Consider the following 17,428-nt stretch of genomic DNA (forward strand, 5'->3'; position numbering starts at 1 on the left):
TTTTAGCGACAGCAACTTTACAGCGGAAGTTTCCCTGGGTGTCCACTTCTATTTGTAGTTATTCAATGGTACCTATAACTTAGAGTGCCCGTATAGGGCCAGTAAGTTAGTTGTAAGTAATTGATAAGTAGGCTAGTTTTTATGAATTCTTAAAATATTTCTGTTCCAAGTAAGTACACCCCACGTCATCGTCACTCTCTTGTGACAATTAAAATTAAATAAAGTTTTTATTTGGGTATAGAGAACGCCAATACATACACAACATCTACATATGTATAATCTTTTTTCCTCATAAATTGAAGGTGAAAGTCCGCGCTGTTAGCTACGATTATTTATGACACAAACTAACAAACTGATTTGACTCCACTGTTTAGTTTGTGACAAAACACAAATCCATTTACTTGGTCAAACGATCACACAAGCCCATGTGCTTCGCTTTTAAAACCAAACTGTTGAGAAACTAAAAGTTGCAAGTGCGCGACTAGCCTTACTTGTATTGTGCCGATTTTTTTTAATTTGAAACTTTTTATTGATTTTGTCAATATTTGCTCTGTTTTATTTTCCTGTGATCCAGATCAGATCATAGTATTTATTTGCGAAACAATAACAAAACAAAGTCCTGCTTTTGTTGTAAAGCTAATACAAACAATGTATTTAAAGTGCATCATTTTCCCTGATTCTGAAGTCCTTAATCCTGAAAGCTAATAGAACTAAAAAAAAGCTTTAAAAAAATAGTTTCGAATATTTTTTGAGAGTTTTTGTTCAGTTACTTGTTAGTTTAAGGCACAGCATTTTGAAGGAAATTTATTCTTCTTTTTTTCTTTAGAGCAATGTTTATTTCTATCTCAACCCAAAAAAAATGTACCACTAAAAAAGCAAAAAAACTCAAAAAATCAAATTTTTTTCAATTTTTTTTATGATTGTTTCGACTGTTTTGGTATGGAAATTTTTTTTTTCAATTTTTTAAAAACATTATTCTAATAGGAAATTCAATTCTCTACAAAAAGTTTTGAGTGCAATATACCAGATATATTAAAAAAAAAAACAAAAAGCGGGCTTTTGCACCCCTATCTTCAATTTTCACCCTCTCATTTAATAGCACTCCGCTGTTTTATCTTCTCTTATAACCCATTGAACGATTTCTACAATAAAAACCCGTGAACGTCTTAGTTCCTTATTGACCTGTTTTGTTCGACATAATCAATAGCCTATAAATATCATAAGCAAATCAGAAATCAATGTTTTTTGTTTTTGTTTTTCACACTCTATTCTGGGATAAATAAACATCTGGCAATCATTGAAAATCCCACGGATTTCCTGTATAGAAAAACTAACCACCCCCAACTTTTATTTTATAAACTCAGCAAAATTTAAAGAAACAAACATAAATTTATATCCGTAGGTGCGCCTGTAACCAATGCCGTCTTTACCATAAGGGCACACGGGGCCCGTGCCCAGGGCCCCCATTCTCAGGGGGGGCCCGAAGGAACGAAAATTTCTCTCACACATTTATTCTCAAAACATTTTTGTCGGGCAGACCATCTACCAAAAAATTTTAGTTTTTATATGGCAACCAAATAAAGTTTTTTCTACACCTATACGGAAAATACAATATGTTTTCAAAATGAAAACAAATTATGTGGCGTTGTATGCGGACAAAAATTTAAATCCAAACGACCAAACCCAAATTAAATTTTCCAAAAAATAAGACAATAATATTTTCAAAAAACAAGAAAACACTGTAGGTAAGATTATTTATTAATGATAAAAACAACGAATTCTCTTCCATTATCTTTTTCCTTAAATAATAATTTCGTTGGAAGTTCGCAAAACTGTCAAATTTGTAGTGCGTGTTAAAATCAGTGTAAAAATATGTGTAGATTCGTATTAAAAGACGAAAAAAGAATCAATTCGTTGGCAAAAAAACATGAATACTTTTTCCGTTGGAAAACGTTTAAAAAAAAACTATTGCCGGCTCATCGACGGTACATCAATGTTTTGATAATTTTTTTGTATAAACCTTTTTATGTCAAAATATTCATTAAAATCGGTTGTGTCGTTTACATTAAGAAATCGGTTGTATGGCAAGTAGGTACCGTTAATAACGGTCCAAAAAATATTTTTCTTATTTCAAAAGTGCGTTCTTATTTGCAGCATTACATGTTTTTTTCAAAGCAAAATCCTTATCCGTTTTTGAGAAAATTGCAATATCTCGAAAACTTTATATTGGAGATATCCGTTAAAAAGGAGACATTAAAATAAAATAAAATAAAATAAAATAAAATAAAATAAAATAAAATAAAATAAAATAAAATAAAATAAAATAAAATAAAATAAAATAAAATAAAATAAAATAAAATAAAATAAAATAAAATAAAATAAAATAACGTCTCTTGGAAATCACGTACAAATCGTCTGTATTGAGTTTTTAGCGAATCTATCAATCGGTTTGAGCTCTTTTTTCCCATTCTTCAAACAGAAACTTATAACCGGTACAGGGAAATTATTGGCAGTATAAAATGTACAATTATTGGCCGTGGCAACGTTTGATGTCTCAATGCGCGTTTTATTGGCACCCCCTACCAATAATAAAGACACTAGGTACTTTATATGGAACGATATATTGGCAGCCCTTTTTAACCAACCATTGCTTTTTAGCCAACCATTGTACTTATTTTACTTTCCAAAAGGGCCCCAAATTCTTGTGTGCCCAAGGGCCCCAAGATAGTTAAAGACGGCCCTGCCTGTAACCTATACTTTTGGAATTATTCTTCCATCCTGCATCGCAGTTTGATTGACGAGATTCGATATCGATTTGACTTCATCGAAAAGAGCTCTGTCTTGAGAACAGATTGTATGTAGCTTCTTATTTCAATGTTTGAAAAATAAATCTAAGTAGGCGTCGAACTACCTCTACAACATGTCTGGCGGCAGACTTGAGTGCTCGCGCGCGTTCCCCAATTATGGAAGCTAGAATCCAGGTGATTGAGGCGCGTTGAAATCGTGCATGACTCCAGCCAGCACACACATGTATCTTATAATGGCTATTAAACAAATTAAAAATAGAAAATTGAACTACTCATGATACCAGAATTGGAAAATGATTTTTAATTTATATTTTAATTGCATAAAAGTAATTAAATCATTTTTTTGCAAAAAAAAGTTCATAAATAATACTGAATTGCTACCAAATATAATAGAAGCCACAGCGTGTATGGTTTATCAGTCAAAGTAATTATTGAATGATATACGATATACCATACCAAACCAGCCAGGCATTTAAATAATTGCCATCTGAAATTAAATTAATAAAAAGTATTTTTCACCGTAATTGTTCTTTGCTAAATAATTGAGCTTACAATTTTCCAACCTCTTGTTTAAAATAATTTGATTAACTTAATTGGATCAACACTAGCGCTTCTGGTAGAAAATGTTGTGTTCATTGAGAAATACATACATATATGTACATATATGATAACACATACCTTTAATATATGTAAGTGCCAATTTTACTATGGCAAGAAGTTTAAGGGGTAATTTTCAAAATTTCGATCATGTATGATAGAAAACGTAATGCTTTTCATCCACTAAGGTACAGGATATGCATGGAAATTTGTAATTTAAAACTTAAAAAAAAAAAAAACCTAATAAAACATTTTTTGTTTTGATTTGCTTTCATGTTTCGCTAAAAATAGCAATTTTAAAAATTTATTTTTTTATTCTCATTTGTGTTGTGCTCTTGTGGAGCCCCCTAGGTTAACATGGAACTCTTTGTGGAAGGTATTTAGAATTTATATCATAAAACATTCATCTAAATTGTTCTGTTCACTTTCTTTAATCTGAAGCAATTGAACAGTTTTGAATCACAAAAGAACTACATAGTAACTCCTTTTTCTTATCTTAAAATGTTTATTTTTATTGTGAAATGTCGTGTAATATTTTTTTGTTAAAATTACAACGAATATGTCTACAGATCTATATTAAAAGAAATAATTTAAATGTTTTTTAAATTTAATTAAGGGTATTGGAATGCAATTAAGGATATGCTACCATACAAAATGAACAGACTAGGACTACGGTATATGTAGTGCTACCTTATGCTTAATTCTATCATCTACAATTCTATCATCTACATTCAGGTGTCGGTTTAATTAAAAAAAGAGACGAAATGAAAAAGTTGAAACTTTGTTTGAATATATATTTTCTAGGCTCCGTTAATATAGCATATCCTTAATAGTCCGGTCAATTTAGACATCCGAGGTTACATTAATTCCCAGCAAGCTGAAAATTGGTAGGATTGTTGGAAACACCATCATAAATTAAATCTAAAAAGTCCTCATCGATCCGAGGCCTGCAAAAAAAATTTACGGGGGGGTCAAAGGTCACAAAAACTGAACCTTACTGAAAAGTTCCTGAAATTTCATTATTTTTTTATCTTGAATTTCGTTCTTCAATGGTTAAGAATATGGGAAAGCAAAAAAAAAAATGGAAATTTTCGCCATTTTTCTGATTGGGGCCCTTTTCTCGAAACCATTTCCCTGGGAATCTTTGTTTAGAATATGTCTGAATATATACAGGGTGTGCAATAGAGAATGGACAATCTTAAAACGGGTGATAGCTATTTTTTTTTCGATTTTTCAGTACAAAATTTGTTTTTTTGAATATCTTCTGAACGTAGGAACGATTTTTGGCATACGTTTAGAACTCAAGGTGGACAAACGACAGAAATTTGAAATTTTGAAAAAAGTCAATTTTTTGAGATTTTTTGGGACTTTGAAATATTCAGTACAAATTTTGTTTTTTGCATATCTTTTAAACGTAGGGTGGACAAACGACGATCTTTAGTATACGTGTAGAACTCGAGGTGGACAAACGACAGAAATTTGAAATTTTGAAAAAAGTCAATTTTTGGAGATTTTTTGGGACTTTGAAATTTTCAGTACAAATTTTGTTTTTTTGAATATCTCTGAAACGTAGGGTGGACAAACGACGATTTTTAGTATACCTACGTGTAGAACTCGAGGTGGACAAACGATAGAAATTTGAAATTTTGAAAAAATTAATTTTTGGAGATTTTATGGGACTTTGAATTTTTCAGTGCAAATTTTGTTTTTTGAATATATTTTAAACGTAGGGTGGATAAACGACGATTTTTAGTATACGTGTAGAACTCGAATTGGACAAACGAGTCAATTTTTTTCAAAAAGTCAATTTTTGGAGAGTTTTTGGGACTTTGAAATTTTCAGTACAAAATTTGTTTTTTGAATATCTTTTAAACGTAGGGTGGACAAACGACGATTTTTAGTATACGTGTAGAACTCGAGGTGGACAAACGACAGAAATTTGAAATTTCGAAAAAAGTCAATTTTTGGAGATTTTTTGGGACTTTGAAATTTTCATACAAATTTTGTTTTTTGAATATCTCTGAAACGTAGGGTGGACAAACGACGATTTTTAGTATACGTGTAGAACTCAAGGTGGACAAACGACAGAAATTTGAAATTTCGAAAAAAGTCAATTTTTGGAGATTTTAGGGGACTTTGAATTTTTCAGTACAAATTTTGTTTTTTGAATATCTCCTAAACGTAGGGTGGACAAACGATGATTTTTTGTTTGTGTACATTTCTCGGTGGACAAACGATTGCCGTTTGAATTTTTGAAAAATAATAATTTTTGAGGACTTTTTAATTTTCAGTAGAGGTACACTGTGGTGTATGCGTACTTTTTTTTATTTATTTACATATGAAGGGTCCAGGGGAAAAACGGCACATGTGCACTTTTTGTCAAAATAAACTAATGATGAGCTCTTGTAGTATTTACTGAGCACTATCTATTGGGATCCTTACTTTTATAAAACAAATTTAAGCCTTCCTGAAAAAATTAATACAATTTGTGCTTTTACCTTTTAGTACTTATAGTTAAAACTGAGATAACTATTTTAAATAATCATTATTGACTATTAAATAGTCATTTAAATAGTCACATATAACTATTTCAATAGTTAAAATTGACTATTTAATAGTTAAAATTCACTATTAAATAGTTAATTTGGAGAATACGAGTACTTCGATTGACTATTAAAATAGTCAAAAATAACTATTTTTTTCAACTACTTTAGTAGTTATCCCGATAATAACTATTTTGTTCTCTGAGTGTATACGCCGCACAGTGGTGCCATTCTTCGTTTTTGGCGTCAAAATTCATTTGCACGGCCATTTCTGGACGAAAAGACATGAAATTTCGTACACTGAATGATAATATTATGGAGAATACAAAAAGGCTGCCAACTTTTTTTTTTATTCAAAATGGCAGCTCCAAAATGGCGGAAAGAATGAGCTTTAAAATAGTATTTTCATTTTAAAAACAGTATATAAGATAGAAATTGGGCTAAATTCATGTCAAAAAGGTGTTAGATTTAAGATTTAGGATTCATAGATTCATATTCTTTACAAAAAAATCAAAATATTTGAAAAAAAAAGTCCAAAGAATGCCAATTTAGTAAAACACACTTTAAGACCTCTAAATACGATATTTCATGTATTTTTTTCACTTATCACAATTTTGAGATCTCTTCTATTTATGTTTTATAAGTAAATTGAAAATATTGGGGTTATATGGCTGCCAACTATGTTTTTAAGTAAATAAAGAAAACATGATATAATGAAAAGTTACAATGTTCAATAAAACTGAGAATTTATTTTTTCCGTAAACCAAAATATACTTTTCTAATAGATTTTAACGTTCTAAATTCAAATCCGAAGTCGAAAAAATCTATGACGTCACGTTTTTGAGATATAAGCAGATCAAAATTAATTTTTATACAAAGTATATTTTGGTTTATGGAAAAAATAAATTCTCAGTTTTGTGACTTTTCGTCCAGAAATAGCCGTGCAAATGAATTTTGACGCCAAAAACGAAGAATGGCACCACTGTGCGTCGTAGCCGTTAAACTGCGTTAAAACTCGTAATAAACAGATCATCAACCAACGAATTAATGCTCGTACTCTGTCTACTCATTCTTGTATTTTCAATAATGGAGCAAAATAAAACGCCCCTTTTGCACCCTCATGTGTCTGGTATACCGTATACAACACCTTTTTACCCATGATTCCCATCCCACCCTCATCATCACCATCGCATATAATAAGATAAATTTTCTTCGAGGACATAATTTCTCATATAAAAAGAGTAAGAGAGGGAGTTGATGAAGGGATGAATTGGAGCAACCAACATCGTCACCGTCATCCTTGGTTAATGAGGAGTAATTCGCTTGAAAATTATTTGAGAAACCAGCTTCTTTGTTCGTCATTAAATTACCAAAGTCCACCTCACCACTTCTTTTAACTGACGTTGCCGTATTGTTTTAGGGAGCGATTTTTGTACCCGTACCCGCGTACCTACCACGTAGATACCTATATGTTTTATTCAATAACCTAATCAATTGATATTAATGATGACTATGTACGTAGATTCTTTTGTTACTACCATGCCATCAGTCCCGTTTATTCGAACGGTAATCGAGTGAATTATGATCTTGTTTTAACCGTTTCTATTTCAATCCAGTTAATCGTCTTCCGTCGTCGTGTACGTGGTGGAAGTCTTTGTCGTCATTCTCATAGTAGACATCGTCTGCATTTTCCTCGTCAACAGCGGAAATATTGTAGTCAGAGCTTAGAGGGTTTTTGCCACTTGAAGGTGGACGCTTCAACCGGGACCATAAATGTGTGAGATTATTGCAGCAGCTCTAGAAACAAATACAACAAAAACAAATGCAACGGCTGCTATGTCATAATAAGAAATACGTATAAATTTAATGAGAAAATACTTTGTTGAGTTTTCTCAATAAAATTTTGATATATTTCGTGCGGCCTGTGTCGGTGTCATCGGCGTGCGATTGTGTTGCTGTGCTTAGCTGCATGCAGTAGCAGGGGGTATGCCTATACGTACTTTATTATTTGTTCTTATTTTCTAGATCAAAGGAGCCCCCAATATCAAAGGAGCCCAAAAATTTAGTCTTGCCCCGGGGCCCCGGCAACTCAACGTACGCCCCTGCGGTTGCACCTACTTGCTTGAATGACAAAAGTTGCTAAGAATTATTAAGCTATATATTATAATTCATAAAAAATAATTTTAATTGCAAAGCATACACTCCGCGAAATAATTATAAGGACAAATTTATTTGATTCGTCCTAAGATATGTAAAGGATATTATTTTTTATTTCTTTTATGAATAAAGAGATATGTATATGGGGGATAGTTTCCCACCATTTGTTTTAATTTAATTCATTAGAATACAATAATACAGTTATTTTTTCCGGGTCTGGAGCGAAATAATTATAGGGACACATCTGATTTTTGCACTAAAATTTAGGTTTAGCGAGATCAAATGTAAACAAAAGTATGCAAAACAGTTAGAAAATGAATTTAAACCCATTATGACCATTTCATAAGTTAAATTTTTCGGTTATTTTAAAATAAGGCGTGAAAAATCCTTGATCCAGGCAGAAATGGGCAAAATCGAGGCCTACCATGAATAGGGCTTGTGTAAATGGGAAAAACTGGAGGATTAGAAACGTCCGATTGTGTAATTGATAATTTAATTTACAAAGGTGACATGTATGTTTAACTAAAACGATCAGGGAGGAAGCCTTTGGTCGAAGAGAGAGCCAAAAGTGACGAAAAATTAAGTATTTTTTGTAAGAATTTGACAGTAAGAGAAATTTTCGAGAAAATGAAATTGGAAGTGAGAGTATGTTGAGTGCACTAAATAATGGAGGTGGACTAAGCCCATTCCTGTGAAGGTAAATGGTGAAAAACCTCGCTCTTGCCGAGACATAAACTTGCCCGCCTTCGCCTCGGCAAAAAGCATAGGTTATGGGATGAAAAATGGAAAAACCGTTAGGTACACCATCTAGGCTATCCAAATTAAACTTTCTCTCATTGATGAACTTAAAAGTTTTTCCATTTTTCATCCCATAACCTATGCTTTTTGCCGAGGCGAAGGCGGGCAAGTTTATGTCTCGGCAAGAGCGAGGTTTTTCACCATTTACCTTCACAGGAATGGGCTTAGTCCACCTCCATTATTTAGTGCACTCAACATACTCTCACTTCCAATTTCATTTTCTCGAAAATTTCTCTTACTGTCAAATTCTTACAAAAAATACTTAATTTTTCGTCACTTTTGGCTCTCTCTTCGACCAAAGGCTTCCTCCCTGATCGTTTTAGTTAAACATACATGTCACCTTTGTAAATTAAATTATCAATTACACAATCGGACGTTTCTAATCCTCCAGTTTTTCCCATTTACACAAGCCCTATTCATGGTAGGCCTCGATTTTGCCCATTTCTGCCTGGATCAAGGATTTTTCACGCCTTATTTTAAAATAACCGAAAAATTTAACTTATGAAATGGTCATAATGGGTTTAAATTCATTTTCTAACTGTTTTGCATACTTTTGTTTACATTTGATCTCGCTAAACCTAACTTTTAGTGCAAAAATCAGATGTGTCCCTATAATTATTTCGCTCCAGACCCGGAAAAAATAACTGTATTATTGTATTCTAATGAATTAAATTAAAACAAATGGTGGGAAACTATCCCCCATATACATATCTCTTTATTCATAAAAGAAATAAAAAATAATATCCTTTACATATCTTAGGACGAATCAAATAAATGTGTCCTTATAATTATTTCGCGGAGTGTACCTATTTTTAAATGATTTAAGATTAGATTTTTAGATTTAAATTCATTTATTGAACACTTTTTGTTACTTATACATATGTCGTTTTCGATTGGACGTCCAGAAGCGTTCGGAAGCATTCAGAAGTCTTCTGTAACCATTTTATTGGCATTAAAATAACAGCTAGAACGCTTCTCAGAAGAAAAATTCTATTCTTTAAAATCAGAAGCACTAACATGAACACTAAAATGTCAAGAAAAAATAGTCAAGGTTATAGGTATATTGCGTCCCAATGTAGACCATTCAGTACTAATCGATTGTCTGAACTAATCAGACCTTTTTCTGTGCGGTACCCTTAAAACGACAACCATTAGTAAACGAAACCGATCACCTACTTTAGTTGAAGACATTCATTTGTCTTTCAACGTTAAAAATCGTAAAATGAGTGCGGACGATAAAAACTTTAAGTATGGGCGGTTTACGCCTTTACAATGTCTTCCGGACTCTGACGATAATGATATCGAATTAGACGAAGCTCCATCTTCACCACCAATAAAAAAAATTAAGATCCCATCTATTGTTGTGTTGCAAAAAACTGCAGAAAATGTTCACTCTTTGCTTAAAGACATTAAAATAAATGACTATTTTATTAAAAAAATGTCCATTGGCATCAAAATAAATTTGAATAAAAGTGAAGATCATAAAAGTGTATGTTCTGCATTGAAATCTAAAAATTGGCAATTTTTTACACATGACCTTCCAACAACAAGGTCATTTAAAGTTGTTGTTTTTGGTCTGGATGAAATGCCAACCGAAACATTAAAAAATGAACTTATCCAACTGGGTTTAAAGTGTGAAAACATTAAATTAATAAAAAAACAGCATGAACATTTCACAGATATTTTTTATATTGTTTTCCTCGAACGTGGTTCAATCAAACTTTTTGACTTGAGAAAAAATGTAAGATCCATCTTTCGCACCCAAGTTAAATGGGAATTTGCAAGACGTCAAACCCAAAAATACACTCAGTGCTTTAATTGTCAGATGTTTGGCCATGGAGAAAAGAACTGCCACATCAAGACTCACTGCGCGATCTGTTCAGAAAACCACGAAACGAGTAAATGTGATTCTAAAAACATCAAATGCGCCAATTGCAATGCGACACATAAATCGACTGATCTCTCATGCATGAGTCGCAAAAGCTTTTTTGATATGAGAGAAAAGCTTTCATCAAAAAACAAACGTCAAACTATTCCTACTCCAAGCATGCATCAGCTTCAGCATCAGCATCAGCAATACAACACAAACAAAAAAACAACTGACTTTCCATCTCTCGCCACTCATCGGAGAGCACCGATGTATGCAAAATCTGTTTCTGTTCCTGTACCTGTCCCTTCTGACTGCGGAGCTTGGAGTAATAACAACAATACTTCTTGTAATGATGACAACAATGTTCTCTTTTCTATGGAAGAAATAAATAAGCTTACGGCTGAAATGATAACTTTGTTAGGTAAATGTAAAACAAAATCTGACCAATTTAATACTATTGCACAATTAGCAATTAAGTACCTTTATAATAGTAATAAGTAATGGATAGCACATCCCTGAATATTATTTGTTGGAATGCTAGAAGCATTCGCTTTAAAACTATTGAATTTTTTGCTTTTCTTCATAAGCATAATGTAGATGTAGGTTTAGTTTCTGAGACTTGGCTTAGTTTGAATGACAAACTAACAAATAATGAATATTCTTGTTATCGTCTTGATAGAGAGGATAGAAGGGGAGGTGGCGTTGCCGTTTTAGTTAAAAAATGTATACGTCATGAATTAATTCCAATTATTAATACTAAAATCACTCAAAATGTAGGGGTTAAAATACCCTTTTCAAATGGTTCTGCTTTAAAAATATATTCTGTATATTTTTCTGGTGGTTCAGCAAATGCGGATAGACGTTTTCATTTCAATAACGATTTGAGAAAACTAGTTAGTACAAATGATTTATATCTTATTGGAGGTGATTTTAATTCCAGACACAGGAGTTGGGGTTGTTTGCGGGCAAATACATGGGGAAATATTCTCTCAAACCTAAATTCTAGGCACCCTTTTAGCATCTTGTACCCTCCGCATCCAACTTATATTCCTGCTAATAACAGGTCAAATCCATCTACACTAGATTTATTTTTAAGTAACGTGCCAAATCTATTCGATCAACCTATGGTAATAAACGAACTTAGTTCGGACCACTTACCTGTCATGATAAGATCTTTAATATCACCCATACAAAAGAATAATGAAATTCTTGACATTAAAAATGCAAACTGGGCTCGATACAAAAAAGAAATTCGAACCAGAATGACTAACATTCAAGTATTTTCAACTGATTCATTAAGAAATGACGAAATTGATGCTGGTATTTCTTACTTTACGAATGCTGTAAAAGAAAGCATACAGGAGTCAGTTCCAAAAAAAACTGTGAGACATGATTGTGGGAATAAATTACCATCTAATATCCTTGAACTAATAAAAATACGAAACAGCAACCGAAGAAAATGGATAAGAACTCGAAATCCGTTATATAAATCTGAAGTAAAAATGCTTAATGTGATAATCAAAGATTCAATCTTAACCCATAGAAATCAATCTTGGAATCGAAAACTAAATAGTTTAGATAAAGGTAGCAAACCATTTTGGAACTTAGCCAAAATAATTAAAAAGAAAAATACATACATTCCAGCTCTTAAAGAAGGGAACAATTTGTTAATCTCTAACGCTCAGAAAGCAACCGCTTTTGCAGAAACCTTCTATGAAAATCATTTGGCAACGAGTTCTATTGCTTGTAATACTTTCATTGAATCAGTAGTACTTGACTCTATTAACTTCCTAAATTCAAGCCCTCTAGATGAAATCCAAAATGTTTCTTTCACTGAAGTCAAAGATGTACTTTTAGGTCTTAGAACAAGAAAATCCGTGGGATTTGATGGGGTAAAAAATATATACCTAAAAAAATTGCCAAAAAGTGGTATACAGTTTTTGCAACTTCTTTTTAATTGTTGCTTGAAATTGAACTATTTTCCAAATTCATGGAAAGAAGCTAAGGTAATACCTATTGCCAAGCCTGGTAAAAGTGCAAATGTTCCAAGTAGCTACAGACCAATAAGTTTATTGAGCTCTCTTAGCAAATGCTTTGAAAAAATAATAAAGAAAAGAGTATTGTTCCATTGTACAAGAAACAACATTTTACCTCTCGAACAATTTGGTTTTAGGCCTGGCCATAGTGCAGTACATCAAGTTCATCGAATTTCAAACCATATTAAAACAAATTTTAGAGATGGAAAAAGTACAGGGATGGTGTTACTTGATGTTGAGAAGGCTTTTGATACGGTCTGGCATAATGCTATACTGCATAAACTATTAAGGCTATATTTTCCAATATATTTAATAAAAATCATTCAATCATTTTTGCTTGAAAGAAAGTTCAAAGTCTCGATTAATAATTGGTTTTCTGATACTTATGTTGTTTTGGCAGGTGTCCCCCAAGGATCGGTATTGGGCCCAATTTTGTATACCATTTTTACTTATGATTTCCCATGCTTAACAAATTGTGAAAAAGCTATATTTGCAGATGATACCTGTATATATTCATCAGATTCAATTGGTTTCAATATTGAAACCAATCTGCAATCTGCATTATATATAATACAAGATTATTTTTTCGACTGGAAGATTAAAATGAATGCTTCAAAAACTCAGACTATCTTTTTCACTCGAAAAAGAAAAGCCTGTTTCTTGCCTAGCAATAATCTTGTAGTTAATGGTATTAGAACTGAGTGGCGTTCAAGTGCAAAATATCTTGGAGTTTATCTGGATAAAACATTAACTTTTGGATTTCACGTTCAAGAAATTATTAAAAAGGTTCGCATATGCGTCAGTATTCTTTACACTTTTATAAATCGCAAATCAAAACTCTCAAACGAAAATAAGCTACTGATTTTTAAAGTAATCTTTCAAGCAATCATGTTTTACGGCTCACCTGTATGGGGGAAATGTGCATCTAGTCATATTCGCAAACTTCAAATTGCCCAAAATAAGGTTCTGAAAATGATTCTAAATCTTCCATGGTCTTTCTCAACATCCGAACTTCACAAAATTTCTAACATAGAACCAGTGTCTACAAGACTTACAAATATATTTGAACGGTATGCTATATCTTGCGAATTATCTGAAAATAGACTGATTTCAAACCTTGCTTTATAGTTATATAATATTTCTTAAGAAAAAAAAAAAAAAAAAAAAAAAAAACTGTGATATATTTATTAACCATTTATTTATTTACATATATTTTTCTTTATTATTTATTTGTATATTTATTTATTTATTTATTTATTTATTTATTATTTATTTATTTATTTATTTATATTATTTATTTATTTATTTATTTATTTATTTGTTTATTTATTTATTTATTTATTTATTTATTTATTTATTTATTTATTTATTTATTTATTTATTTATTTATTGATTGATTGACTTTTTATTTATTTGGTTTGTTCTATGTCGTTTTTTTAGTTCCTTCATGTTAATTTATTAAAAAAAAAAAAAAAATTTCTATTCTATTCTTTTTGTTTGTTTATTATACATATTTAAATCCATTTTTCAAATGTTGTATTTCATTGTGTTTATATCTTAAAAAGTCTGACGGATCCTGGACAATATCTCCAGCTGAATCCTTAGAATTATTAATGACTACTCATTTTCCGGGGTGCGTTGAAAGCACCTCTGAAGTGAACATAAATCCCACTTTGCTATCAGTTACGACTGAGCAAGTAAACCTCCTGATAACAAAAGAAAATATAGCTTGGGCTATTAACACTTTCTCTCCGTACAAATCCCCAGGCCCTGATGGTATTCTGCCCATTATGCTGCAAAATCAGCAAGAGATAGCAGTTCCATGGCTTGAAAAAATCTTTAAAGGCTGCCTTCTTCTTAATCATGTGCCCAAGTCTTGGAGACAAGTTAGCGTGGTTTTCATACCCAAAGTGGGCAAAAGAGGACATGAATCCGCGAAGGATTTCCGGCCAATAAGTTTAACATCTTTCTTACTTAAATCCTTAGAACGAATCTTAGAAACTCATATTAGAGACATTTTTAAAAGATGTCCTCTAGCCAGTTCGCAGCACGCTTATATGAGGGGCAAATCTACGGAAACAGCCCTCCATGAAGTCGTTCGAACAATTGAGAACTCGTTACACTTTAAAGAATATACCCTAGCTACCTTCTTGGATGTAGAGGGAGCTTTTAACAATGTCCTAACCGAATCTATTCTCGAAGCCCTAGTGACTTTTGAAGTAGAAGACTATATCAGAAGTTGGATTATTTCAATGCTAAAAGAGAGAAGAATTCAAGCAAGCTTAGGAAATTCTAACTGTTTTAAATGCGTTAATAGGGGTACGCCTCAGGGTGGCGTTCTTTCCCCACTGTTATGGCTCCTTGTCATGAACAATATCCTCGTGAAGCTTGAGAGAAGTGGAGTGAAGGCAGTGGCATATGCGGATGATCTGGTTGTACTTGTATCAGGAAAGTTTTTACCTGTGATCAGTGAAATGACTGACACGGCTTTGAGAAAAGTTAGCAACTGGGCTACAAGCTGTGGCCTAGGAGTTAATCAAAGTAAAACGGAACTGATGCTTTTTACAACTAAAACCAAAATCCCTGTCTTCCCTCTACCTCAGCTCAACGGCCAAATCTTATCACTTTCTTCTAGCGCCAAATATTTAGGTGTAATTTTGGACACTAAACTGAGCTGGAAGCTTAATATAGAAGAGCGGGTTAGAAAAGCGAGCATTGCTTTCTATGCCTGCAGTAAAACCTTTGGGAAAAAATGGGGTCTTAAATCAAAAATGATTCTATGGACTTACACAGCGGTTGTACGACCCATTCTTACCTACGGCGCCATTGTTTGGTGGCCTGCACTCAGTAAAGCTTATAACATCAACAAACTTAAGAAAATCCAGAGAACAGCAAGCGTAGGGACGACTGGAGCCCTCCGGTCGTGCCCCACGGAGGCTCTAAACGTTCTCTTGCACCTCTTACCCATAGACCTTCATATCAAATACCAGGTCTCTTGTAGCGTTTTAAGGCTAAAAGAAACAGGTAGTTGGAAGGCAAAATCTTTTGGTCACAGTGACACAACAAATTTAATACCATCGGATATGCTTCTGACACCCACGGACTACTGCACCCCTATTTTGAATACTGTAATGAATTGCAAGGTCAGCTTCCCGTCGAGATCAGACTGGGAAGAGGGCATTGTGACGAGAGGCTTCGACACCTGCATTTTCACTGATGGCTCAAAAATGGACTGTGGGGTCGGTTCGGGTGTCTACTATGAATCCCTCAATATCTCAAAATCCTTTCGACTACCAAACTTTGCAAGTGTATTCCAAGCGGAATTGCTGGCAATTAAAGAAGCTTGCAAATTACTTAGAGTATATCCAAATCAAAACCAAAATATAGCTATACTAACAGATAGTCAGGCAGCTATAAAAGCAATTGCTTCGGTCACGACATCCTCCAAATTGGTTCAGCAGTGCAGAGAGGAACTCTCATTGCTGAGTGAAAGCCTCACAATCACTCTCATCTGGATCCCAGGTCACAGTGGTTTTGAAGGCAATGAAAAGGCGGATGAACTGGCCAGGCAAGGATCAGCCCTTCATGAGTCACTAGCAGAAATAGTCAACATTCCCATAGGAGTCATGAAGGGCGATATCTTCTTAAAATACCTAACAAAAGCTAACAATAGGTGGCACAACTTGACTAGCTGCGTCATATCCAGAAAAATCTGGCCCACCTATAATAAATCCAAAACATATGACCTAATCTCTAGACCCAGAAAAGATATTAGCAGAATCGTTGCGGTGTGTACAGGACATTGGCCGATAGGGGAACATGCAGCAAAGTTGGGTATACCGCACAATACCTACTGTCGCAGCTGCTTGGACCAGCAAGAAAAAGAAACGGTCTACCATTTCCTATGTCAATGTCCCGCCCTTGCTAGGAATAGAGCACTCTCTCTGGGGAGCGAATTCTTTAATGTCATAGATAACATCTCAGAATCAAAGATCAAAGACTTGATCTCGTTCCTAAATGCAACAAAGTGGATTTAGGACTGCCTAACACTTGTTTTTCCCTTTTTTAAAAAACCAATTAAAAAATGTATTTCAAATAAATCCAATTATCACTCACAGGTTTCATAAGTTTTGGTATCAAAACGGCGCATCCTGCGCTAATTGGGTCAATCAAACATGGTTTGCCTTGACCGCCATCTCTACCTACCTACCATCTTAAAACAACATATAAAATTCATATAAATGAAAAACTTAAAGCTTGGTTTGATAATTCGCCACCTTCCCTTTTCCTATCTGATAGGTACTTTATTTCCATTTTGTTATGAAGGTTTTTAAGTAGCTTTTCCTCCAAGTCATTTATTTATTTTGTTCTTCTTGTTTTGTTATAAAAATAAAAAAATTATTTTCAGTAGTAAGGTAGATTTATACAAAAACTCTGTAAATTGTGCAATATAGTTTAAGAAAAGATAAATGTAAAAATATTCTGCTACAATAAAAATACAATACAATACCAATACAATGTAGACCATCAAGCAACTTCTTGAGTTCTTCTAGGGTTAGAGTTGGTTTTTCGAAATAGTAGATGTTCCAGTTTCTCAATATTGGGCAGATACCAATGAAA

The 17,428-nt window shown here is 33.1% G+C and overlaps 1 protein-coding gene across 8 annotated transcripts in view; it reads left to right on the plus strand.

Annotated features, from left to right (window-relative positions):
• Positions 1-17,428, plus strand: part of LOC129920296 (apoptosis-stimulating of p53 protein 2) — a 428,395-nt gene that overhangs the window by 254,953 nt on the left and 156,014 nt on the right. The gene's annotated exons all lie outside the window — the stretch shown is intronic.

This window comes from Episyrphus balteatus, chromosome 4 (genome assembly GCF_945859705.1).
Source record: "Episyrphus balteatus chromosome 4, idEpiBalt1.1, whole genome shotgun sequence".
Taxonomy (NCBI): domain Eukaryota; kingdom Metazoa; phylum Arthropoda; class Insecta; order Diptera; family Syrphidae; genus Episyrphus; species Episyrphus balteatus.